The following is a 25,783-nucleotide window of genomic DNA, read 5'->3' as shown; positions in this document are numbered from 1 at the left end:
TAGTTAAATTTATTCCTAGGTATTTTATTCTTTTTGATTCATTTGTAAGTGGGATTGTTTTCTTAATTTCTCTAATAGTTTGTTATTAATGCATAGAAATGCAACAAATTTCTGTATATTAATTTTATACCCTAAAACTTTTACTGAATTCTTTTATTAGTTCTAATAGTTTTTTGATGGCATCTTTTGGGTTTCTAGTTACAGTAACATGTCTTCTGCAAATAGGCAATTTTATTTCTTCCTTTCCAATTTAGATACCTGTATTTCTTGTTTTTGCCTAATTACTGTGGCTAAGATTTTCAATACTATGCTGAATACAAATGGTGAGAGTGGGAATACTTGTCTTGTTCCTAATCTTAAAGGAAAAACTTTCAGTTTTTCACTGTTGAGTACGATGTTAGCTATGGGTTTGTCATATACGGCCTTTATTATTCCCTCAATATCTACATTGTTGAGAGTTTTTATCATTAATGGACACTGAATTTAGTCAAATGTTTTTTTTGCACCCAGTGAGATAATTATATGATTTTTATCTTTTGTTTTGTTAATTTGGTGTATCACACTGATTGATTTGAGGATATTAAACCATCCTTGCATCCCTAGAATGAATTCCACTTGATCGTGGTGTGTGATCCTTTTAATGTGCTGTTGAATTTGGTTTGCTAATATTTTGCTGAGGGTTTTTGCATCTATGTTTATTGTGGATATTGGCCTGCAATTTTCTTTTTTTGTAGTGTCTTTGTATGGTTTTGGTATCAGTGTAATGCTGGCCTCATAAAATAAGTTTGGAAGTGTCTCCCCCTCTTCAATTTTTGAAAATAAATTTGAGAAGGCTAGGTATTAACTGTTTAAATGTTGGGTAAAATTTACCTGTGAAGCCATCTGGGTCTAGACTTTTGTCTCTTGAGTATTTTCTGATTACTGATTCAATTTCTTTACTAGTAATCAGATTTTTCAGATTTTCTATTTCTTCATGATTCAGTATCAGAAGATTTTATGTTTTGAGAAACATCTATTTCTTCTAGATTGTCTAATATATTGTCTAATTATTCATAGTATTCTCTTCTGATCCTTAGTATTTCTGTAGTATTGATTGTAATTTCTTATTTTTCATTTCTGATTTTATTTACTTTTGTCTCTCTGGGTTTTTTTTCCCTTGATGAGTCTGGCAAAAGGTTTTCCAATTTTGCTTATGTTTTCAAAAAGCCAGTTCTTGGTTTTATTAGTCTTTTCTATTGTTTATTTAGTCTCTATTTCATTTTTTAATATCTGATCTTTATTACATCCCTCCTTCTACTAATTTTGGGCTTCTTTTTTTTTTCCCAGTTCCTGTAAATGTAAAGTTAAATTATTTGAGATTTTTAAGATTCTCTCTTTGTCATTTTACCATTTTCATTATAGTTTGTCTCAGTGTGATTTTCTTTGGGTTCATCTTATTTAGAACTCTCTGGGCATTCTGAACATGGATCTGCTTCTTTCCCAAGCATAGGGAAGTTTTCAGCCATTATTTCTTCAAATAACGTTTCCAGCTGGTTCTCTCTTCTCCTCTGAGACATCTATTATGTCAATGTTAATCCTCTTGATGTTGCCTCATAGGTGCCTTAAGGTAGCCTCCCTTCTTTTTATTCTCTTTTTCACTTTGCCGCTCTGTCTGGGTGTTTTCCTTTGCTTTGTCTACCAGCTCAATGATTCATGTCTTTATTTCATCCATTCTACTGTTGAAATGCTGTTTAGTGTGTTTTTAAGTTCAGTTATTACTTCTGTTTGGTACTTTCTTATATTATCTCTCTTTGTTGAAGTTCTCCGTGTACATTCATTCTTCTCCCAAGATCAGCAAGCATCTTTACAATTATTACCTTGAACTCTTTGTCAGGTAGGTTGCTCATCTCCATTTAATTTAGGTCTTCTTCTGGATATTTGCCTTGTTCTTTGGTTTAAAACATATTCCTCTGTTTCCTCATTTTACATGTCTCTCTGTGTTTGTCTATATGTATTAGGTAAAACACCTACATCCCTAAGTCTTGAAGGAGTAGTCTTGTGTAGGAACTTTTCCATGTGACTGAGAAGCACAATCTCTCCTGATCGCCAGAGCCAGGTACTCTATGGGCATTTCTTGTGTGGGCTGTTTGAACTCACTGGCTGTGATAGGGCTGTGACTACTATGCAATGAGAGCATGCTCAGGGCACCCACCCAGGCAGATTAAGGTTTGACTACTGCAAGGAGTGGGGATCTTGGGTGCTCACTAGCCCAGTTGTGGCCTATCCATTATGTGGGGATGGCAGGTTTCAGGGCATTTATCTGTCCTGGCTCTGCAAGAGGTGTTGCCTAATTTATTTCCTATATGCTCTTATTGTTAAAGGTTTGCCAAGACCTATCAGTGTTCCAATGGGAGAAATCTCATTTAGCACTGAGTTTCAGGCTCATTGGATGCTAGATTCTCAAGCAGCAGCTTTCAAAGTATGCATATATATTCAGTCCTGAGGGCTGCAATCTTAATCCCTGCTGTCCTCCAGACCAGGAGATCTAAAAGTGTCCTTTGGGAACAGCTGCAAAAATTGGGGTTCCTGATGTGTGCATAAGTTCCTTTCTGGGAAGCCTTGCCAAACTGTAGTGAGGCTAAGGGGGTGTGCAAGGATGGTGTCTCCCTGCTATGTGTCCTGAAAGCATCTGCTTAGCCTTCTGTGTGAAAGTAAACTGAAGCCTGTCTTGTAGGGTGAAGGTTCAGACTAAGTAAACTGGTTTTTTTCCACTGGAAAGTTGGGGTTGTGTTTCAATTGTTGGTGCAGTGCCCTGGGGGTGGTAACCTGCCAAGATTATTCTGATTATTATAGTCCTGTGGAGCTCAGGAATGCCAGCCCCCTTGACCACCAGGGCCAAAAGATCAAGATGTGTCCTCTGTGTGAATCACATGCACCTGACCGCTTTAGCTAGGTAGCTGGAGAGTGTAGGAGGTGAGGTTTATTCTCTGGCTTTAGTAAGGCAGCTGGAAAATGACAACTGTGTGTGCCCACTGCCTTCAGTGTCGCAGTATCAAAGTGCTTTGTCTGTGCACATGTGTTGGCTTTAGGCCAGGACTGGGAGACTACCACTGCCAGCCAGTGGGCAGAGGAGTGTTGTGTTGGGCAGACTCTAGCTCTGGAGCAAGAGAAAGACACAACTGTTCAAGCCCACCTACCCCAGCCTGGGAGTGGAGGAGTGCTACAGCCACTGGAGCTCTCTGACCTCAGCACTGTGGCAGGATAGTGCCCACGATTTCTTGCCCTGGTGTCCTAGTTTATCTGCCTGTGCTGGCAGGTTAGGTGGAAGTACAATGGTATCTGTCAGTGTGTTAGTCTCCAGTGAGTGTTTCCACCATTCCTATCCTCTATATTATGTTTTTATATTCACAAGTGACTCTCCTTCACGTATAGTTTTGGCACTTTTCAAACTGCTATTGTTTCTCTGAGTCTCAGGGTGACTGAGATTGCATGGGAGCCCTTTAAGATTAAGAGGAGAGTCCCAGTTTCCTATAGCACTTTGGGACCCTTGGATGTCAGCTCTACTAGTTTTCTAAAGCCAGGCATCTTGGGTGCTCCTCTCTCTGGTATAGATTTCAGGGACTGGGGTGCCTGATGTGGGGTGCTAACCCCTTGCTTCTTCAGAAGTACCTATCTGGTGAGATCCCTCCCTATTGCAAGTCACAATGCAGGGGTGGGGTTTTTGGATGAGAGCATTTCACTGCCTTTCCTACCCAACTTAATGTTATCCTTTTAATTCTTTCTTGTGGAGAAACAGTGTTCAGTTAGTTCTCAGGGTTTTTTTTTTTTTTTTTTCAGAGGGAATTGATCCATGTGTAGGTGTATATTTATTGTATTTATGGGAGGAGGTAAGTTCAGGCTCTTCCTATACTGCCATCTGGAACAGCCTCCTTCAAAGTCTCTTTTTGAAGAGTAGGAAGATGTTATTGATGGCCCTGGGGAATTTACCATATCCTGAATTCATTCTGGGAAAGTCAATGTCTTTAAGTTATAAAAACAAAAGTATCCATAAGAGACACAATGCTGATGTTGCCTTTTAAAAAACAGAAGTAAATACCAAGGCTGGAGGAATAATAGGAAAGCATGCAGTTCCAAACCAACACAAGAAGTTTAAATTTTTTTTTTTTTTACTGTACTAGGGAACTAATCCTCATTCCTTTGGTCACCTACATTTTGCTGATTATTTTGCATTCATTAAAGACTTTTATTTATTACTTTGGTATTTTCCCAACAGACTGGCTTCTTTTTTTTTTCAGTTGTTTGGTAGTTTTGATATGAGATAATGAAATAACCAAATGGGAGAGGAGCCACATTTTGTCCTTTTCTTCATACATGGTAAAGTTTTCTATTCTTCCAATTCTCTTAACACCTCATTATGGTATAAACCATCCACTCTAAATTTGCCTTTGGAGTTGGGAGTATTGAACACCCTCTTTTGAAGACTGACAGGAATATTACTTTCTTCAATCATGGCCCCTAAGAACACACTATATTGTAAAGAATGCTTTTCTGTGATGAGTACTTCAAAAACAGACCTTTTAATTTTGGTCCATAATTCACACATTTTATATGAAGGATTTCCATTTCCATGCAACCTGCCACTTGTCATGTCAATGTTATTACCATTGTGTTAGATTTACCCGTTGAAGATACACATGCACAGCTTAAGCTGAAACACATACATACACACCTACAGAAATAGTGGTCTTTTCCTTTCTGGTGAGGCTAAAACTTGGAGGAATACACATATCCTATGTACCTTAAATAATGTTGGATGGGAAAATCCAGTGTTCTTGAGTTACCTTAGAATTTTGGCTCTGGTGAGCTCCCTGATTCGCCTTAAAACAGTTATCCAGTCTTGCTCTTGTGGTGATGACAGTGCTATAGGGTAGCTGTAATCAGAGCATTGTGAGGTTGAGTGATTTAAAACCTTATTTTTAGTACAGGTGGTTTCTAGCCTACATTACAGTCCAAACAGGAAAACAGGTGGCACAATCAAAGTGGTAAAGAAGGTTTTGAGTGACTGCTTATAGAGACATGGGCAGTGTGAGAGGAGTCAACAAGTCATAGAGAAGGACCTACAGCCCAGCAATAGCAGCAAGTCTTTAATGTCCCTCAGCCTGAGGTGCTGAGGGGTGAAAGCACTTGAGCAGAATCTGTGAGAGCTGCATCTGTGGGAACTACAGGCTGAAGAAGAAGAATGCAGTCACTGCCAAATTATCGCCCAGCAGACAGCGCTGGAGTGGTTGCACTAACTACGGTATGACTTCTCTCTCTGAGCCTCCCACAGGCAAAACCTAACCAGGAGCCCAAAGGCAAGGGAGCCCAGATGATGCAGTCTGCAGAGGGCAGCCTTCTGGGCACAGAGCCAGACTAAGAAGAGAGTAGTTCTGGAGGGAATGGATGAAATATTCCCTTTAAACTGAAAATGTGATCCAATTACTAGGAAACTGAAATTACAGTGAAATTGTGACTCTAAAGCTCACCTACTGATTACCAATTACACAAAAGCCCAAATGATAAAGAGCAGGGTATAAATGAGCAGTTAAGGTTGGAACCCAAAATGAACTGAAAAATTTAATAACGTGCTCAGTTAACATTGTGTTCATTTATTTATCCGTTCAGTCATCTATTCGTCTATTCAAGATGAGTGGTTTACCACAGAATGTGATTTCTAGTCCAAGTCTAACTTAATTTTTAGTTAAAAACAAAGACATTCCCATTTCTAGTGTAGCACAGGGCCAGAATTAGAACTCAGGAATAATAGGAATATAACAAATACAGTTGACTCCTGAATAACATGGGTTTGAACTGTGCAGGTCCACTTACATGCAGATTTTTTTCAGTAACTACATACCACAGTGCTACACAATCTGCAGTTGGTTGAATCTGCAGATATTGGATCAGTTGTCAGGGATCCAGTCATAAAGTTATATGTGGATTTTTCACTGTGTGGGGCTGGCACCCAAACTGCTGCATTGTTCAAGGATCAACTGTATACAACATCTTGAGTGATAAGTTTACATGATAATTAGGTTTTGAGTGCATATGCAGATACACCTGGACACTTTTTTGCTGAAGAGCTAGAGAAAGATGGAGAAGCAACTGGGTCCATTGGGGCAAGATAGAGAAGACTGGGCCAATTTAGGTTGGTAGGAAAAGAGGGGAACAAACAACCTGGAAAACTGGGTAGCAGCATAGCAAACATAATCACTGGTCCACACTCAGCTCCTAGAAACAATTCAATAGGAATAGCAGTGAGCTTATCTTCCCCATGATGAGTAAAATGGAAATCAATTTGTTCTAGAATATAATCAGTATCAGATTCTTTCTTATTCTGATAGGTATGGGACTTAGTGAAAGAAACAATGGGGTGAAAAGGGTAAAAAAGTAAAGCTGTCACTTTGGGGGAAAAAAACTTATCAATTGATTCTAAATACCTTTCATGTAATTGTGTAAATGTAGGCTTTAATTTTATACACTCATGCTGCCTCTTAACTCATCTGGAGTGCTACAAGTAGGACAAAGGAAGTAACTGCCCAGGCACTTATATAAAAGCTGGCTATAGTGTCAGACGGAGCTGGCATCTAATCCTGGCCTACCACTTACCAGATCTGTGACCTTAGGCAAGTTACTTAACCCCTAAAGACTCAGTTCCCTTATTTGCAGAAGATGGATAACACTGAGACATTTCTCATAGAGTTATTATTTGGATTGACTGAAATGATGCATGTATAGCAAAATGCCTGATACTTACTAAATCTCATTGAATGTTAGCTGCTGTGATGACGATGATAACACCAATGTCATCACAATAGCAATGTCAGAATGGTTCTTTCTGATGGTTATTACTGCCAGAAGCAATATCTACTTAATTTCAGATGTGATAAAATGGCATCAGTTGAGGATGAGTCACAAGTACGTATTGTAAACAAAACTATTACCATCTTAAGATTTAAGAAAACGCCTTAGTATGGACACCTACAAATAAAGGAACATCCTGTGTAAATTTAGTTTTGACCACAAATTCCTCATAACTAGGAACAGGTAGTTCAGTAGCCTGAAAGGCCAGACATCCAGATCTTACTTAGTTTCAGACCCTTTGGTCTTGATCTTTGTTTTCTTCTATAAATATAATCTGTCTCACTTAATCCTTCTTGGTCTTCTTAGCCTCAATCCCCAGGAATGTCTCTTTCTATACCGTTAAGGATATTGCAAGGGATGCATAGTAAGTAACCAAGTTTATTGAATAGTTATATTACCAGGACTTGCTGACTTAGTGCTAAAGTCTTATGAGCTTCCTTTGTTTATCTCATACTTCCAATATTGCATCTTTCATCTCCTGCATTCCATAATCAGTAAACTGTGGAACAGGACTTTGTGTGCTACTTAAGCATGCTGGTTAGGAGCTAGGCTCTGGAGTCAGACTGCCAGTGTTTGAATTTAGGTGCCAATATTCATTCGTTAGCTGTGGGATTTTAGTATTAATTAACTTTACTCTGTCTCAATTTCCTCTTAAATGGTAACAATTATTAGTAGCCAAATTTTAGGGTTGTTATAACAATTACATGGGACAATCTCTGTTCTAGTCACCTAGCCTGGTACCTGGTGTATTGGAAATGCTCATTACATACTATTACTATAGTGTTATCAATACTACTTGAGGTTCTTCCCTGTGAGAGGATTATACTTTCTACTATGTTGAAGTTAGACTTGGCTAAGTGACTTGCCTTCACCAATGAAATATGAGGAGAATTGATGTATGCAACTTTAAAGCAGAAATTTTTAAAACCAGTGTTCACCATAGCATTGCTCCCTCTGCCAAGAATGTACTTTTGAGATAGGCGTGCTCCATGTGTCTAGGCCCTGGAACAGACACATCATGGAGGAGACTGGCAGCTGACCTGCCTAGGGCCAATTTCATGAGCATGAAATAAAACTTTGAGATTGATGGGAGTTGTTTGTAATCATGCATAACTTAGAGAAAGCAAATATGCCATCAGAATTCACTGTCAGATTGTTACTTGTTCACTGTCTTTATATCTGTAGGGCTTTGTTTCCTTTTTATAGAGTAAAATATAAGTTCTATGGCTTCATAGTGAAGTTGATCATTTGTCCAATAAAAGACCTGACATCTGAGGGGTGCCACCCTAGGACAAGTTCATGTTACCGTCTACTCTGCTCCATCATTGTCTTATACTTGATACTCTGTTCAGAGTAACATGACAATTTATGAAAATTCAGTTATAAAATCTTGGTGTTTCTGCCAATGACACTCAGATAATTCAAAAGCTGTTTATTGCTATTCTTTTGTCTGGAAGAAATAATGCTTAAATATTTGAAATCCACATTACCATGAATTATTAAAAGAAAAAAGACAATGGCATAATGGGAATTAATTTACTTAATGTTTTCTGTGTGTTCTTGAATTGCATGAAAATGAAAACTGGGAATTTTGAAGTCACTAGAAAAGCTCATTATGCAATAAAATCCAGAGATTAAAAATTTTAAACACTTCATAAATTTTATGAAAAATTCCCAGAGTTTTCAATTATATTTAACACTACATGATTATAGATTTCAATGATCAAAACTGTTACAAAACAATTTTTTAAAATAATCAGTCCCCAAATCAATATTTTTTTCTAAATTGAATTTTCTTAGGACTATTTTATAGCTGTATCTTATCTTTTTAGGCAGCCACAAGGAATTACAGAAGAGAATGTACTCCTTAGGCAATTACAATTATCTCTAGAAAAGGAAGGAACATTCCAATATTTTGAAGGTTCAGAAGTAGTAACTGCAAAGATAACAGCAGATTTAGAATGGGACAGCAGAAAAGGAGGGCTGTGATGTTAAACTGTCTTTATATACTAATCCCAATGAGATTAAATGTATTGGAAAACTTTTACCACATATGGAATTTTGGCTCAGAAGAAGGGAATAAGTTAGAGGAAAATGGTAGGCATAATTGTCTTTCTTCCTTTCTCTCTTCCTCCCTTCCTTCCTGTTCCTCCCTCCTTCTCTTCCTTTCCTTCCGTCCTTTCTTTCTCCTAAAAAGAAAAGGCAGAGTGGCCTGGAGTTACACTTGGAAGAAGATGCTGACAATTAAGGTGTGTGTTAGATCAGAGCGAGGTTTTAGGAATAAATAAGACCCAATTGCAGTCTTGGGCTACTTACTTAAAACTTCTGAAACTGTTTCCTCATTTGTAAAATTGTGTGGATTAGATGTGATCACTAAAATCAGGGTCACAAATTTCCGAAACTCCATGAAATTTTGTAATAAAGCATAGTCTTTTTAAAAATATTGAGTAACAAAATTTTTCTAGTAGAGTCAATATCATTTTTTTTTAACTTAGCTTTGGAGTTATGGCAGATATTATAGGTTGGTTCACTCACCCATTCAAATGTTCTTTCCCTTGTCATTGTCTAGTTATAGAGGCTGGAAAAATAAAGAGTAAATAAATACATATGAAAAAAAATTTAGTATCCCAGCCTCTCTCTGGGTTGATGTGGTGACATAGCTGTGGTCAGTGAGAACTAGGTAGTAGTCTGGGAATTCTGAGAAAGTCTCTGTTTCCTTGATACAGTGTTACCCTTTTAATATTTCCCCACACCTTTGCCTTTTCTTATCCTCTAGAAAGTATATTGGATGGCTGGAGCTGCAACAGCCATTTTTGACAAGAAAAGGCCTTGAAAAATCACAAAACCTTGCCTTTCTATCCTTTAGCTACCAAACCAATACCAGCAGTTTCCTATCTCCAGACTTCTTATTGTGTTAAAAAAAAATAAATAAAACTTTTACTTTGCTCAAGGCACTGTTTATTTAGATTTTTCACAGCTGGAAGCAAACCTTAACTCTTAGAGGATTGAGAATAGATTCCTTCAAAATAGCATCCTAAAATTTGTATATATTTATTCATATGGCAAACAACATTATGCAGCTGGTTGAATACCCCAAGTTCAAAACGTAACGTTAAATTTATACTTTCACATCATAAGTTAACATTTTATAAGAGCTGAAACAAAACTTGATTAGTTCAAGCATACTGAAAAACCTACAAATACCATTAATATGTTCATGTTCTTACTTTAACTTAATTGGCATAAAATTTATTTAAGAATTATTTTATATTAAGGATTCTAATTTACCCACCAATATTATGCATAAATATAGGCACATACTGTTAAATATATATCTAGATTTTGAAATATTTTCTTTCAATGTAAACTGGTTAGCTATAGATTTAAGGCACATAGTTCACCTTGATGCAGATATGAAAACTATTTTTTTAAAAGACACTCACTGTGAAAGTATAAAAACCAAAGGCTTTTCTCTGATTGTTTCATAATTCAAAAACTTGGTTTGACAGCCTGCTAACGTGCTCATGATAACAGCACTTCACATTTGTATGTGACTAATTGCAGTTCAGAGTACTTCATAAATGAGCAATGGGTTGTGATTAAGCCTTATTATGACCCACACGTTTTTGCATAAGAAAGGAATTATTATAAAAATAGAGGCAGCATATTCATCTAGTTTCTATTCAAAATTTAGCAAGGGAAAGAAATTCTTAATGGGTCACATTACAACCTCCATTACTGCACACACCTCTGCCTTCAATGGGAATTCCTGAACAGATGATGAGCAATACAATATTCATTGTTGCAGGCCTAGAAACCGACAAAATTAACTCAGAAAAAAATAGTCACTTAAACCTCCCAAGGAAGTATTATCAGCAAATATGAGAAAAATTATTTTCAAAATGAAATTACTTCTAGGAAAAAAAAATGATCTCAATGGAAACTGGAACTTCCATGAAGAGGACTAATAATGTGCTCAAGGACTTTTTGGGTTTCAAATAAAATGAAAGCCACGTGAAGGGAAAATGACATGGAACAGAACTGGCCTTGCAGGTTGGGTAGTTTCTGATTTCGAGAGGCTCTGCCTAATGAGGATTATATCCTCTTCTCCTGTTACAGATGCACATGCTGACTCAGAGTGAAATATGACTGGAGAACCCAACTTGAGGGCCACCTTGCACAGAGTCCTTTCTGGGAGGTCAGATGCACAGATTGTGAGAATGTTGCCTGTCATTCTTGTAATTCTTACAGCTCTGTTTTTCATCCTTTCATGTTTGGTAGTATACAAGGAACGAGCCAGGATTGGTGGGGTCTGATGCATATACATATCTGGGGCCCTTGAAAATAAAATAATACTAAATCATGAATACAGGGCCTTAGAAGGCATCTGTGCAAATGAGGGCCCCTTAAGCCTAAGCGTCATTCACTTCATAGTAAGAGCCACCTCTGGGTATTATTCTAGCTGAATGTCTTTATCTATTACTTCTGAACATTACATCTTTACTTTTTAAATGGCATCATCCTAAAATTAGCATTCAGAAAAAAACTTACAGCATCTGCTCCAGGGTTCTGCACGTAGTGGATGTTTGGTTAATTTTGTTGGTAGTGTCATAACTAAAGGATGGGATTTTTTCATTCATTAAAAAATGTTTATTTTTAAACATAATGGATAACCATTTTTAAACATATTTGTGTCGTAACCAAACACAAATGGGTCTGATTACCTGTACCCCAAAGGTGACCACCTGTGAGAATTAACACAGTACGGCACTTGGTGGTCCAATTTAAGGAACTCAGGAAGGATTTAGCAATCAGACTGGATAGGTTAGGTAAAGGTGTGGTAGCAACAAAACCCCAAATCTCAGTGGTTTATTTCTCACTTACGTTTATGTCCTCTGTGATTTGATGGAGGGCTCCTTGTGGCCTTCATTTCTGGAAGGGGCCATCCTCATCTGGAAAAATGCTGATCTAATGGCTGAGGGCAAAGAGAAATAGAGGAACCACAGGAAAGTTAAAGATTCCATTTGAAAGTGGCACATATCATTTCTGTTAACATTTCATTGGCCAAAATAAGTAATATGGTTAATAAGTGGAGTGGGAGGTCTGGTCTCCTAAGGGGTGCCACAAACATTTCAAACAATAATAAAATTTAAGCAATACCACTTCTTGTAAAGAAAACTACAAAACACCTACCATCACCACCACCACAAATACCTCATTTATCTTCCCTTCTCTGACAAATATTAAAAAAACAAATGGAAATTTAGCATACAGCATTTTATTCCTGCTAAAATGCAGAGAATATTATCCATTTTCTTAGAGGGGAAATTTTCATTCAAACCTAGTCTTGCAATCCATTACAGCCTATGATGATGAGGGCACAATGCTAATCCCTGGAGAAAAAAGTATAAATAAGTGCACAAGAATTCCCCTCAAATTATGTAGATATTTACCCTAAAAGAGGCAGTACCACCTCTCCACTCCTTACCTGTGCGTTGTGCATAGTTACTTCCTTCCAATAGTAATATGGAAAGGGGGAGGAAAAGAGAAAATTTACAGTGGAGAAGTCTGGCGAACACTGTTTCAGCCATGTCAACATCAACAGTGATAAAGCATGGTACTAGTATGTACCCTTTATATGACGTGCTGAAAAGGCACTTTACCTCTACAGTCTTCCTCCCAAATCCTTGAACTCAACCTCATCATGAGAAAAAATGTCAGACAAATTTCAAAAGAGGGGCATCCTACAATATACCTGATCATTATTCCTGAAAAACTGTTGTGGTCATGAAAAACAAGGAAAGCTTGAGAAACTGTCACAGACAAGAGGAACCTAAAGAGACATGATCACTAAATAGAATGCGGGATCCCTAGGAAGGATCCTGAAACAGAAATAGGGCATTAAGTTAAAACTAAGGAAATATGAATAAACTATGGGCTTCAGTTAATAATAATGTATCAACATTAGGTCACTAATTGTAATAAGTATAAATATGTGTTAATAACAGGAAATTTAGTGCATATATGGGGGAACTCTACACTACCTTCTCAATTTTTCTGAAAATCTAAAACTGTTCTAAAATAGTTCATTAGAAAAAACAACAAAAAATATGAATGGCTTATCTATGTTTTCCCACTGCTCAGTTGAGGAGAGAGTAAAAACCAGAAAAAAATTACAATATAGTGTCATAAATGCTGTAATTTAGGTTGGAACAGGAGAGCCATTAGGACTTTAAAGAAAAACTATAATCTTTTCTACTAAACCATCTCTTAAAATATTTGAATCTCCAGTAGCACCCAGCATGTGTCTTGCTCAAAGTTATCATTCAAATATCAAAGAGAATGATGAGGAATTCAGCTCCCTGATGTAAAATGACATAGACATGGTAGACATAAATAGAGATAAGTGAAGATTAACTACACCCTGTACCACCTCCCTAAAAGGCGAAAACAAGGTCAGTTCCACGAGATACATCTTTATTACAAAAATATCTAGTGAAATCCCAGCAATATGTCCTTTTTTGTCCTTCAAAAAAGGTGTTTTTTTGTTGTTCAAAAAAACCCACTTCACATGAAAGGTTTTCTTGAGACAATAGAGACAAAAGATAATTGTTTCCCTTTGAGTCAGTAGTAGGCAAACAAGAAATATCATCCCTCCCTCCCCCCACCAAAAAAAGGTTGGAGGCGACCATTTCAGAAAGGACTCCATTTTGGAAGGTAAAAGGTGAAAGAACACTAGATTTTATACCTGCTTACACCTAGTTCACATGAAAATGAGGAGTTTCTCTAAAATATTTCAGTGAACACAACAGATTTCACCACTAAGAGCCTATTACTAAGATTCACCACACTAAATAGTGTAGACAGAAAGTTAAGCCAGAGAAGCTCTAGCAGCTAAGGCCTTAGGACTACGACTTTTTTATTTAAAGGTAGCTGACCACGCTTGCAGTGTGACTGGAGCAAAGTGAGGGTTAAATCTAACCACAATATGCCTTCATTCCACTATGAATGTTGAACTGTGAGGGGAGGGTATAGCTCATAGTGGTAGAGTGCATACTTAACATGCACAAGGTCCTGGGTTCTATCCCCAGTACCTCCTCCAAATATAAATAAATAAATAAACCCAATTACAGGCATCACACCACTAAATTTCTCAGAGTTACCCTGGTCTTATGGCATTGGTAGTTAGGCTTTAATCCTAGGGTTTAAACTGAATCCTGCGACTGTGAGGCAGGCCTTGGTCAAATCACACTCTTCTAGATCCAAGTTTCCTCCTCTGAAAATAAGGGCAGTAGGTTGGGTCTCTCTTGTTCTTTGGGTCTGTTTAATCCACGCACCAGATCTGTCTTAGATGAGGTAGAGGAAAACATAAATGTACATATAGAAACACTAGTTTTAACTCGTTTGAGGGTCAAATTATATACAGTGTACACCAAAAATGTTAGCCTTTTCCAGTGAGCAATGTTAACACGGGACAAGTATGTTTAGGAATTTTTTTTCATTTTTCAGTCTATGCTTTATAAAGGATGCTATAGGTATTAGTCACATTAGTACGTAATAAGTTACAGACGTTAAAAAAAAGTCTACAGTGTGAAAATACTAACGGCTGAAGGGGATCACCTGGTCAGTTCTGGGACCTACCAACTCCACATCCTTTCTGTCAGGATTGGTTTCAGAGCGGATGGTGCTCTCTGTTCAGGCTTAAAACGCGACAAACCTCATTTATATTCCCAATAGCAGTCACCATATTTCCTCGCGTTTCCCATTTGGTCCTTAAAAAACTCCAATGTAGCATTTTCTTTTTAAAATTCCCTTGAGTGGTCCTTTAAACTCCTGTCGTCTGTGGGGACGCTCCAGGTACAGGCCCCCCTCCCCCCACCCCCCTCTCCTTTCTCTCAGAAAAAAGACGCCGCGGAGCCTCGGGCGCTGCGTGGCGCGCACCTGAGCGGCGGGGCTTCTTCTCCTCACGGTCCTCGGCCCCGGACTGCCGAGGGGCCGGGCAGGAGGAGCGTGAACCCTGGCCGCCCGGCCCGCACCTTGCTCCTCGCGTGGGCGTGTTCCGCTTCAGAAATCCCAAGTCCTCTCAGGCGCCCGGTCCTTCCCGGGGGAACAATCGCTGGTCCAGCCCCGAGCTCCCCTTCGCTCCACCCCAGGCGGCTCTCTGGGTCCTCCTGCCCCCCCGCGCGTCCTTCCCCGCGCCTCGGCCGCCTGTCCAGGTGTCCCCGCACTCCCCGCTCCCCCCGGGCCTGTGGGTCTCCAGCGCCCAGTCCGTGCTCTCGTCGCGGGTCCTGCCTCCCTTCACACCCGGCCCCGCCCAGCCTCCGCCGCTCCGGGGCTCCCGGCCCGGCCTCTCCGTCTCCCTCCCACCTCCTCCCCATACCCCCCTCCCAAAGAGTTGCTATTTTTAGCAAATCCTCCGCGCGCCGCCACCCGCTCAGCTCGCAGCTCGCAGCTCGCAGCCGCGCGGCCGCCCTCCCAAGCTCCCCCCTCCCGCGCGGCGGCCGCGGTGGTGGCGCGTCCCGCACAACGCGTAGCGCGCACCCAGCCGGCCCCGCTGCGCCCGCTGCCTTCGCCGCCGCCGTCCCCTCAGGCGCCTGCCGCGGCCGGTAAGTCCCTGCTAGCGGAGACGCGGCGGTCCCCGAGTCAACTTTCAGTCCCCTCTTTGCTTCGGCCTCGCCGTTCTCTTCTCTGCGAAAGATGGCTGTTTGGAGAAGGGGGAGAAGTTAGGGGGTCGCCGGCGTGGGGCGAAGGAGGGCGCAACAGCCTCAGCGGGAGCGGGCGGAGGTGAGTGGCACCGCAGCCCGGTCACCGGCTGGTGCCGGGGGAAAGCCCTGGGAATGAGGGACCAAGCGTCCTCTGGGTGCGCCGCTGTATTCTCTACTCGGGCTCCCAGGTTAACAGCATCCCAGTCCGGACCCCGGCACAGCTTGCCTGGCATCTCGCAACCCAGACGTTGGTGGGTTTAAGGTTGCCTTTGTCCTAAGTTCGGTGCCAGGTGATCCTTTTGGTGCAGACCCTGACCTGTGTGTGCTAGGCTCGCTGAGGCGAGGCGTGGTTGACACCGCACCCCCCTCCCCCCACAGTTTATGTTGGAGTTGAGTTATGAATGAAAAGTTTGTACTGCTAACGTGTTGCTTGAGGGGAGCGATACTTGGTGGGGGTACCTTTCATGTTTCGTTGGGGACTTCAGTTCCAAGTCCATACCTCAGAATCCTAGGTTTTGAGAAAAGTTCCCGGGCCTGGGGGATGGGAGTTAAAGCAGTTCCTTGGCTAGTGGAAGGAGAGTGCTGAATCGTAAACTTCTGGAGGTAAACTGATTAATTAAACGCCCCCGAGGGTGTCACAGTGGGGACTAGCGGGAGCGGGGGACGGGGGCGTTCCCTCAGTGCCTGGCGGGCGGCGTTTGTTTGGCTTTGAAGCCGTAGCCCACTGGACCGCAGGGAGAGGTGCTGGGGTCAGAGGCCTCAGCGTCCGCGGTGTGCTTGGAGGGGACGGAGGTTCGGAGGAAAGGCGGCTGCGGCGGGGAGCTGGGGACGCGGTTCCAGGGATGTGGAGTTGGAAATTCTCCAGTCAGTCTCCTGTGCTCTAATTTCAGGAAGATCTGTCGCGTTTGTTTCCCTGCCCGGGAGGTGTGTGTAATCTCCTAAAAGAAACTCTTAGTTTAAATAATGATAACATTTTGAAATCTGTGAGGAATGGATCTGTTCACACAGATCCCATTATACTTGTAGATTGGGCGTGTGTGTATGTAAAATGTGGGAGTGGGGTAAGAAGGGTTTAAAAAGTTTAACTTCAACCGGAAAAGAAAGTGAAGAGTTATTTTTTCCCCCTCAAATGCTATAACAAGGCTTATACAACTAAATACTCCTGGTGTGCTGAGATTTCTCATGAAGGGTAAGATTTAGGAATGACAGGTATTTGGAGTACAGTCATGTTTTCAAATCTTGCAGGCATTATTGAAATCTAGGAAAAGGGGATAAGTTCATAGAGAAACTATATTAGAGAAAAATAATTTAAATTATTTGGAAAGAAAATGTTTTTGACATTTGAAAAGGTCTACATGTTATTTTCTGATGCTCTAGAAATCTTTTTAATCCTGTAATTAATAACAGCACAGAATAAGTTGCAGTTGGTAAATGAGGACAATTAAAATATCATGTTTGGAAAGGATATGTTTTGAACTACTGTTTGGTACTTTGGATGTTTATTATGGAAATTATAGTGACTGAAAATTTGTTGTTTAATATATTTACTTTTTAACCACAGATAATTAATCCTCCTTTTCCTTTTAAACCACTGTTCCAGTTTGGACCAGTTTAATTACTCAAACACCAAATCACTGACAGACCTTCTGGAAAGCATTTTTATTTAAAGTGCTTAATAAGAATATTATATTTTTAAAAGGACAGATAATCCCATCAGTTGTGAAACTTCCTTGTAGTTTATTTTCATTCATTTTGTTTGAATGAGGCAGGTCTCAAGAATAGAAGCATTTTCTTGAGCTTTGCCATTCTCTGTGTGGGAAAAAGTGAATGTTTTCCGTATATGCTTCAGTCACAAACAGGTGCGTGTAGAGTAGGGATCTTGAATCTGACCTTTGATATCAGCCTGCCAGCTAGAGGGAGAGATGCTTTCCTGGTTCTCCTCCTGAATTGATCATCTTCGCTACATAATGGACATGGCTAGATGCATATAAGGTTGTGCAGAAGGAAGTTAAGAGTTTTAAATTAAGTACCAGTTTATGGCTAGGAGGGAGGTGAGGCTTTTTTGTTTTTGTTTTTTTCCTCAGTCTTCCAATTTCTCTCATTCTGCAGTTGTTTCTGCCTGTTGGGCTGACCAAAGAGTGTTTGGCTAGAGAGTGTTTGGCATTTTAAACTGCTATCTTCTGTAAAAATAATAATGGTCTTTATGAAATTAAAAATGTAATTTTATACATTGTCACAGACTGTTATGATTGAGTGTTTTATGCCCATTATTATTGTAGACAGAGTTGCTTTATGAAGTTACTGCCATCATATATAAATACTTATTGTGTATAGTTGGGGTATATTTGGAATATATTTGGGTTTTAAGGAATTTTAAATCATAAAGCCAACAGATGAGATAACCTTCTTAATTAACTAATTTTAGTGTTACATATAGTTGAGATTTATATTAATATCTGTATCAAAGGATGTTTTAGGGCTATATAGCTTTCATTTCTTTTTGTTAGAGTTACTTCTATTTTTAATTTGTTTGAATATTACAACATATTACATGGTAATTTACACCCGCTCAGTGGGGAAGGTGTAGGTTATTCTTAAATAGAGATATAGAGAAATAGCTAACAAGGAGAGTCATTTGAGAAGCATATGGACATCTTAAAATCCTTCTGTATATAGCATCTGTACTTTCTCATTAGTGAAATATTGTAGTTATGGACATTTTTTGTTATTACATCCAAATATGGCTTTTTATTTTTGCTTCAGTATTTTTTTATTTTTTAATGTAATTTATATGAATGTTTAAGTTGGTGGGGGCTTTTATAGTTTGAAGCCCTTTCCCTTCAACAAAGACATCGTACTTAATTTTTATTACACATGTCCAAAGATATGTAGCATTGTTTTCTAGCTTATTATTATAAGTCCTACCTTTCTTGGTGATTCTTCAAAACATTTAAGAGATAGGTAAGAAGACATACTGTTCTCATTTTTGAAAGGATGCAGCAGATACACTGATAGACCCAAGGTCACACACTAGTGAATCACTGTGAAGCCGAGGATAACATCTGTATGTCCTGTATCCTATTCACAATAGCAAGCTGCTCCCATGTCCATGGTATGACATTTTCATAAATTTATGCATTCCTAGATTTTTTAAAATGCTTAACTTTGTAGATACACAGGTCAGATTTATGTAGTCAATATAGTCTTAAAGGAATGGGCCCTTACTCTTGCCTGCTGGTGGGGGAGAACTGTAATTCTAATAGCTGGTGTTAATCATACCACCTCTGAGGGGTATCCATTCTTGCAATCAGTTTCTATTCCACACATTTCTTTGCCCCCACTGGCCCCACCTTATCAAGCTGCATACTGGTTAGAGCTGCTTTGAAGTTTATCCGCACGATTGTCAAGCTTGAGAATCATCAGGCTCCTGGCGAAAGAACTCAGAACGTGATTTTTGAAGAGAGTATTGACAGCGGACAATAGTGGATTTTCCACTCTAGAGGCAGCCGGTATCAAGTAGGGATCATATTGTTTTGAGTGATGGGACATCTACTTTTTCTTGTTAGCTCTGTTACTTTATACGAATTTATAGAAGTCAAAGTGAACAGAGAGTTTATGCAACTATCTAGTCATTTCTGTCCATGTAGACTTCTCATCCTGATAAATCAGACTTAAACAAAGAGAATAGCAACTTGTTCTTCTGTAGAGAAAGTATTCTTATGACTTTTTCTTCATCCTCCCCAAGCCCTTCTCCTTTAAATTTTGGCAGAATTTTTCAGAGTTGTTGCCCATATGATTTGTAAGAGCCAAAGTGATAGATTTTCGGTATTATTAGATTCAAAAGTGGAGTACATTATTCAGGATGCAGAAAAAACCACCGAAATTTCATAGAAAATAGTAATATGTAATCTTATGCAAACTCACATGTGTCTGGTGAAAATACTTTCAGCATTTTTGAATAAGCAGACAGTACCAGGAACTCTCTACTCTAAGGTTTATATATATATATAAAGCTGTTCTTTTCCCGAAATGTATGGTTTATAAGAGCTCATTCAAATCATTTAAAAATGTGAAATATTTACAAAAAAGCTGACTGTTCAAGTGTAGTTTGCTGTTTGCTATAACAAATTCTGTTTAGAGCCCCAAAGAGAGGAAAACTCCCATTTTTTATATTCTCTGCTGCACCAGAGAGAGTGTAGAATGCTGCTGATGAGATTGAGAAGAGTTGAGGTTGCTGGAAATGGTACTTTCTTTCCATTTCTACAGAACCTGTGATAAGGAGATGGATGTGGATTAGTCTAGTTTGAATGGAATGGTGATGAGTCTAATTTGCAGTGGCCACTAGAGGAAGAATGAGATTTGGATCACTCAGATATCATTGAAGATATTTGGTAGCAAGTTATTTAAACTAACTTTAGTTAATTTAAGCATTAAATAAATTTGTTAGAGGATATTGACTTGATTTGTGTTCTATTGCTTTGTAACACATTACCACAAATTTAGCAGCTTGAAAAACATTTATGATCTCAGTTCATTGCTCAGGAGTGCACACATGGCTCAGCTGGATCCTCTGTTCAGAGATCCCACCCACTGATCCAACACCAGGTGTTGGTCAGTGCTGCAGTGTTATCACAGGCTCACTGGGAAAAGATCTGCTTCCAAACTTTCCTATGTCGATTGCAGAATTCATCTCCTTGTGGTTATAGGACTGAGGTCTCCATTTCTTGCTGGCTATTAGTTAGAGTCCATTCATAGCTCTTAGAGGCTGCCTGCTGGCTTTTTCCCATGGGACCCTCTCACAGACATGAGTGACCCTGTCACGACATAGGACATGGCAGCTTACTTTTCAAAGCCAACAAAGAAGAATATCTTGCTCTAGTATGACATAACATGTGGCAATGACTGGACATCACCTTTTCCACGTAACATAATAAAACCAAGGGAGTGACATCCATCACCTTTGCCATATTCTTTTGGTTAGAAGCAAGTCACATCTTCTACCCAAACTTAAGGGGAGAGGACTGTGCAAGAACATGACTCATTAGAAGTCATCTCAGCATGTGTCTACCTTATAGACTAGTTCGTAGAATCACTGGAATAGACAGTCGACCTGGCTTAAAAGCCACTCAATCAGAACAGTGCTCAAAATCACTCTGCAGAACTGATTCTGTGAGATAGCATTGTTGTCACTGTTGGCACATCAGCTTCTATAATAGAAGGTGTGCTCTTTCATAAGAGAGAGGATTCTCCATGTATAATAGTGGGGTTCAGTTGTTCATGGCCAAAAATAATGATGTGTTCACTGCTAAAGAAAGAAAGAAAAATATGAGCGAATAATTGCTTAATGAAATGTTGATGTTTTTGACCAGGATAGAGATGATGACCATCTGGAGATGGCATTGAATTGGAAAGTAGCTACGGTTCTGCAGCTCCTTAGAAAGAAAACCCTTCTGCGATTTAGAAGAATGATAGTGATAAGGCCCCATTTGGGAATGGTGGTGATAAGAAAGGGGTAGAAGCCTTTAAAAAGATGAATCATTAGCATATATGTTAGCCTAGGAATTGACTTAATTGGTCTCTAAAAAATTCCATGTATGAATGATTTTTAGGAGAGTTGGCCCACCAATCCTTGTAGGGAACCAGCCCTGTGATTTGGAGGCCCACAGTGTGGGCTCTTCTTATTTTACAGGATGGAACCGAGTCAGAGACCATCTCAGATCCACTGTATGTCTGTGGCCCAGTGACTATGGGGTGTTATATAGGGGAGTGGGGGTCTTTTGAGCATAGCCCATACTCCAACACTTTGTAGGAATGATTTTATCTAACCTACATCTCACCTCTGGCAAATGAGTTCAAGTTTCCCTAGTTCCATCTCCCCTCTCCCCACAAGTAAATGGAGACTTTGAAAAGCTAAATTGCTAAGGGTCATTCAGGTAAGAATGGCACCAGGATTTTAATCTAGATATGATTTCAAAACTCAGTCTTGTAATACACATTCCATACTTACATGTAAGTGAAGTTTCCTGGGGGAAAGCTTGTTTTTTCCATTGAAGTGAATGTCAAACTCTACAATTGCTCTTGGATTCCTTCATTCATCTTGAGAGAACTGGATACTGGAAGATGAGGGTTAAAGAGAGGAGTGAGAGAGTGTGCTGTATCGTGCCTTCTTTTCTTTTCCCAGCAGGAAGCACAGATTATAGGTCTCGCTTCAATATAAAAGTAAGAATGTGGAGTGCAGGCTGGGTATTTTTATTTCTACTTATCATTTTGGCAGAAATCAAAAGTTCTGTATCTCCTTTCTCTCTTATATGTAGATTTCTACTATTAAATTCAATCAGGAAACATTATGAATTCTCATTGCCTTTTTGGCCTATAGCGTTCTTTCTATAGCTTTTTCAGTCGATGCGACTGTTTTGATCTACTTGAAAAGTCTATTGAGACACTCCTCCTTTGTTCTTCTATTACTCAGTTCCCCTTTCTACTCTGTGGTGCTTCTGAATTCTATTCATAGATATTCTACCTTTTTTTCTTCTGTTTTATGTACTTAAATCTCTTCTTTAAATGGATCTAGTTCCATTGATCGGAATCATTGGCCCAGATCCCCTTGCTGTTCTACTGAAAAATACAGGCTCAGCGTGGGACTCATCTGTTTTCTGTGAATTTTATCGAGTTGTACCCTATGTTCCAGCACCGTATGAGGAAGACTGTAAGATTTCCTTGGGTATTTGAGTCAAAATGTAAACATTTAAAACTGAACACCCCAAAGCAGTACTCTGATTGGATTGTGTTAGGTTGAGTGTATACCTATGAACCTCTCATCTGTGGCCAGTTAGACAAAGTATTGGGATGGTCCCATCCTAGCTCAGGTGCCTGCCCTTCTAAAATAGGACTGTTCTCAAAGAGGGGAATTGTGAGCCACTGTCAACCTGATTATGGTCAACTACAGTAACCTCATCCAGAGCAAGCTATAGATACAACTCAGGAATTCTTGAAATAAACTTAGTTCTTCATACAGGTTTTAGATTTTCTGACTTAGGGTAGGCTAGGTTTGACTCTAAAGGCCAAAACTCCTTAGCATGGCACTTAGATTCTCTGATAGACTGGACCTAGCCTATCTTTATTACCTTTATATTTTTAACTCTTGCCACTCCCTGCCTTATGGTTTTAAGGTTTTAGGCCCTAAGCTTGGAGCCAGCAAGTGTTTTAGATCTTAGATGATGGGAACAGAACAGCCAGCCTGATATGTAAAGAAACATGTAAAGAAAACACGTGCGTATGTGTGTGTGTGTGCGTGCGCGCTCATGCGCGTGGTGGGGAGGGAACAGACAATAAAAGAGTTTTTGATTTCCTGTATCCTGTCATTTTTGAGGCCATTCTGCCACTGATTTTTCTGAGATTATCTTATGTGAACAATAAATTATCCATAAATTGAATTTCTGCCCCTTGCAATTGAGAGTACTCAATAGCAAAGGTTACTGTCAGCCTAGCATTCACACTATATTTTTTCAACCTACTACTTCCAGAACTATCGTGTCCATCTTCTAGCCAAAATTAGACTTTCCTTCTCTGGGGTTTTACTTAAGAAACTGCACCTTCTCTGCTTTCCTTTTCCTCTAGACCCACCTTATATCCCTCCTCTTTTGTGATGCTTCCTCAGATTTTGGCAGCTCACCATGATCTTGTTCTCCGAATTCCTGAAGTAATGTAGGACTATGGCAGTGGTTCACAGAGGCTTATCAGTTGAATTTTAGAATTAGTTGATTGAAAAAATTCCATAATAAAAAGGCTACTGTATGAGTAAACTCTTTAAGGAATTTGTCTTTTATTACCCAGAACAGTGTCTTTTCACTTTTTTAAAACTGAGTTATAGTCAGTTTACAATGTTGTGTCAAATTCTGATGTACAGCACAGTTTTCCAATTATACATGAATATACATATATTCGTTTTCATATTCTTTTCCACCATGAGCTACTATAAGATCTTGAATATATTTCCCTGTGCTATACAGTATAAACTTGTTTATCTATTCTGTATATACTTGTCAGTATCTATAAATCTCAAACTCCCAGTCTGTCCCTTCCTACCCCCCTCCCCTCGGCAACCACAAGTTTGTACTCTATGTCTGTGAGTCTGTTTCTGTTTTATATTTAAGTTCATTTGTCTTTTTTTTTTTTTTATTCCACATGTGAGTGATATCATATGGTATTTTTCTTTCTCTTTCTGGCTAACTTCACTTAGAATGACATTCTCCAGGGACATCCATGTTGCTGCAAATGGCATTATATTGTGATTTTTATGACTGAATACTATTCCATTGTATAAATATACCACATCTTCTTTATCCAGTCATCCGTTGATGGACATTTAGGCTGTTCCATGTCTTGGCTATCATAAACAGTGCTGCTATGAACATTGGGGTGCAGGTGTCTTTTTGAAGTAGACTTCCTTCTGGATATATGCCCAGGAGTGGGATTGCTGGGTCATATGGTAAGTCTATTCCTAGTTTTTTGAGGAATCTCCATACTGTTTTCCACAATGGCTGCACCAAACTGCATTCCCACCAACCGTGTAGGAGGGTTCCTGAATACTTTTGAAATGTAGTATACTTAATATATGGCCTGATTTCCATATGTATTTGTGGTTTCTTTTCAGTTCCTCTGTGGTCCACTAGACATGTCTAGATAGAAAGGATGGAAGAGAAAGTTTGACTTTTTAATGAGCACTCTCCTTAAATAAAATGCTGTAGGAAGAATGGTCTGATTTTAGCTAAGACTACTGGTCTGCACAGTGTGAACCTGTTATCCTTATTAAACATTTTCACTTAAGTAAGTAGGAACATAAAATACAAACACTTTTACTTGTAGATTTCATAAATTATAAATCCAAAACCAATGAGAAAATATTAAATGTGAACAACAGAATCAAAATTAAAAAGGACAACACTGAATTATGTTACAAATGATACTGTATTATTGAAATTACATTGCCAGCATTGGGTTTGAGTATAAAGATGTAGTCTCATATTCTGTTCTTATTTAATCTGTTTCTGTGTTTTATATTAATATAAATGCAGAAAGTATTCTTTTAAAAACTAGATTAAAATTAACTTCAAAGCTTTGTTGGTTCAGGGTAATCGGACTTCATGCATGATGAAAACTCTACCAGTAAATAGTCTCCAAATGTCAGTTTTAACGAGGTATCCCCTGAGAACTCGATAATGTCTTTTTGTTCTCTTAAAGATGTGATTAGCATTGTGAAGTAATTGAATTCTAAATCAAATGTGTAAGCCATACCCAAAGACTGCAGGACTGGAGAACAGATTGTGTAGGAACTACACAGAGACAGGATTTATGCGTTGCCTTTACTCAACACAATGATGATTTTAACCACTCTAGTGCAGGTACTTTTGGATGCCTCTGCTACCGTGTGTTTATAATGACTCAGTTAATCCTCACCCTTTTTTCTAATCACACTTTATTTATTTAGCAAACTGTATGTTAGTTGGTTTTCACCTAGTACATGCATGATTGAGAACACCAGCAGCAAATGCCGGAATAAAAATTTGTTGGTGGTATTTAGTTTTAAGACGCTTGTTCAGAAATTTATTTGAATATATGTATCTTGTTTTTTTTTTTTAGATTATCATTCCAGTGAAAACCCAAAATGGAAAAAATATAATTCCACATCAAACTCATGGATTTTAGTTTGAAGTACATAGTCTCAAATGTTAATCGGCACTTAAAACATTTTACATCTTATTCTGTATTTTGTGTCATTAACTAGATTGTAAGCTCCTTGAAGGCCGACAGAACTTGATTACTCCTTTTCTTCCACAGCACTAAGCGCATTTCTGACAGTTGGCACCTAAAAATGTTTGCTGATTGACTGACTATTCATATGTTGTTATTTCCTGCTGCATTTGTGAGCTCCTTGAGGGCAGAGATTAAAATTGTTTTGTTTTAATCTGTGGACTGTGAATTCCTAGCGCAGTGACTCTCACATGAGAAGTGTTCCATAAACATTCTTAAAGAAAGAATGAGTGAGAGTTGTTGGCTTTGTGTGTGTGTGTGTGTGCGCACGCCTGTGTCTTTTAGATTTCATCTTTCACATACAAGCCATCTCTAATAGCTGTATAGAACAGTGCTGCTCAATAGAATTTTCTGTGATGATGGAAATATTCTGTGTGTTTTTTAGT

General features: G+C 39.1%; 1 protein-coding gene across 1 annotated transcript in view; it reads right to left on the bottom strand.

Annotated features, from left to right (window-relative positions):
• PRPS1L1 (phosphoribosyl pyrophosphate synthetase 1 like 1) overlaps positions 1–15,132 on the bottom strand; it is a 47,845-nt gene extending 32,713 nt beyond the window's left edge. Inside the window, exons 1-2 of the mRNA XM_032483890.1 lie at positions 14,919–15,132; positions 11,767–11,857 (exon numbers count right to left, since the gene is read on the bottom strand). The gene's annotated coding sequence lies outside the window, so the exon portion shown is untranslated. The remainder of the gene's footprint in view (positions 1–11,766; positions 11,858–14,918) is intronic.
• Between the last annotated feature and the right edge of the window lie 10,651 nt (positions 15,133–25,783).

The sequence above is a fragment of the Camelus ferus genome, chromosome 7 (genome assembly GCF_009834535.1).
Source record: "Camelus ferus isolate YT-003-E chromosome 7, BCGSAC_Cfer_1.0, whole genome shotgun sequence".
In the NCBI taxonomy this organism is placed as follows: Eukaryota; Metazoa; Chordata; class Mammalia; order Artiodactyla; family Camelidae; genus Camelus; species Camelus ferus.
Note: the sequence above shows the minus strand (reverse complement) of the source record. Positions and strands in the feature narration are given on the sequence as shown.